This window comes from Tupaia chinensis, unplaced genomic scaffold (genome assembly GCF_000334495.1).
Source record: "Tupaia chinensis unplaced genomic scaffold, TupChi_1.0 Scaffold000086_1, whole genome shotgun sequence".
In the NCBI taxonomy this organism is placed as follows: domain Eukaryota; kingdom Metazoa; phylum Chordata; class Mammalia; order Scandentia; family Tupaiidae; genus Tupaia; species Tupaia belangeri.
Window position 1 is genome coordinate 2887247 of NW_006159548.1, and position 2190 is coordinate 2889436.

At 46.5% G+C, this 2190-nt stretch overlaps 1 pseudogene; it reads right to left on the bottom strand.

Moving 5' to 3' along the window:
• Positions 1-880: 880 nt before the first annotated feature.
• On the bottom strand, positions 881-1558 carry LOC102502174 (60S ribosomal protein L10-like; annotated as a pseudogene).
• Positions 1559-2190: the final 632 nt, after the last annotated feature.

The following is a 2190-nucleotide window of genomic DNA, read 5'->3' on the forward strand; positions in this document are numbered from 1 at the left end:
TACATTCTTGTCTAGGGTTCTCATGCAAGAGCCAAATCTAGGCTTTGCCAGAGGCGACTGGTCCTCAGTCTCTTGCTGAAATGCCTCCTACCATGAGATCTCCTCCAGGCTATTTCTTCTAAAAAGGAACGAGCATTGGGGCAAAACTTGGGTGAGCTGTAGGGTAAAAGGGGGCATGAAGACAAGAAGAGAGAATAAGTGTCTACCACAATGTGTCACTTTTGTGAATATGGTTGTAAGAAAGACCAAATTGGGCAGTTATTTTATAAGGTTATCACACACAGATGTGAATAGGTCCTAGTCAGTACTCATCTACAATGAGGACCCCTGATTACACTGGATCTTCTTTCTCAGCACAAGGGTCTTGATTACAAGTGCTGCTGGAGCCACCTGATTCAGCTACCCTTTTTATTTTTTTTAACGTGACCCTAGAGGATGTCCTTAATGTCAACGTAAACATGGCACTCACTTCTTAAAACCCTGTGGTAGAGGCCAGCAGGTGGGCCATGGGATGGTTAAGGCAGGTGGATTCCCACATGGTTGACTACGGTTTAAGTCCCAAGCCAACCCAATGCCTTGAAAGTCACACTGAGCACAGGTGCATGCATACTCAAAATCCCAGGAGGAGGATGAAGGAGACTGGATTATGTCATGAATCTACTACCTGGGTGATGATTTTTCTCTTTCCTTCTGTCTCCTCTTTGGCAGCACACATGCCCTATGGCAAAAACCTAAAAAAAAAAAAAAAAAAAAAAAAAAAAAAAAAAAAAAGGAGGGGGACCCTGTGGTAGCTCTCTGCTGCTTTTTTCTTTTTAAGGAGATCAAAAGTTAAGATTTATTGATAACTACGATTAAAGAAGGGGCAGCACAGTATGAACCCTCATGAGTACAAGGCTCTCTACTTGTCTAGGAGATCACAATTGGGGATGTATTTGACACCACAGCCACTGGGGATGAGGTGATTCCCAGCCACCATGCCCTCAAATTCATCAGCATTAAACTTGGTAAAGTCCCACTTCTTTGAGATGTGGATCTTCTGTTGACCAAGCAGCTTGAACTTGGCCCTGGGGAGGGCCTCAATCACAAGCTCCATGTTCTTCAGCTTGGTGTGGATGGACAAGATAACCTGGCTACCGTGCCCTGGGACTTCCCACAGGCACTCCTTATACCTGTCTGGAGCCTGTCAGCTCCAGCACAGGACAACATCTTGCTGATGTGGATGACGTGGAGAGGGTGGAGCCACACTCGGATATGAAAGCCATCTTTGCCACAACTTGTCACCATGTACTTGTTTGCACAAATAAGGGCAGCCTCCAGGGCTTCCGACGAGAGCTGCTCAAATTCGTCTGATACCGTGTGGCCACAGAGTGGGAATTCATCCACTTTTGCCTTCTTCTGCCCCAGGTCAAAGATGTGGATCTTGACAACTGGGACACCTCAGCAGAAGTGCAACTTTGGGTGTGGCTTGTTCTTACAACACTGGTAACACCAGGCTGGACGGTGGCCCATGGCTAACACCAAGATCTTCCGTGGTACACCAGAGGCAAAGAGCTTTCTACTGCTCTTAAAGCTCAAACTCTCACGGTGTTTCAAGCCCCTGCTTTTATGACTTTTGTCTAACTCCACAATTCGTCCCAAATATGCTCTGTGTTCCATCCATACCACATTCCTTGTAGACCTTCTAATGTACCCTGTAAGTCCCCTTCCTGGTCTTGCCTTCCACCTCAGTCTTTGCTCTCTTCTGGCTGTTTATGGTTATCACTTCCTCCATTCCTCTTTCTCCACATTGTCTGGTTAACATTGCTTGCCCTACAGGACTCCATTCTGATTGCACTACTCTGGAAAGCCTTATCTGCCCCACGCCTTGCAAATCCGGGTTAAGCACCTTTCCTATGAGCCTTCTCAGATGCCTTCCAATTTGGTCAGTGTGACCCGTCCTGTAATTGCCTGGTCATTCATCTCTCTCCGACGTTCCCCACTCCACCCCAACCCAGGACTGTATACCTCCAGATCAAGATGTATGCCAGTCTTGGGCTCACTAGAACCCCAATACCACACATACTGTCTGACGTGTGTAAGTGCTCAGCAAATATTTGTTCATTCATTCAATTATATTCCATGATGCAATCACAGAGGTAGAAAAGTCTCTGGCTCAGGCATCACTTCCCAAAGTCTTCCTACGTCACTCTT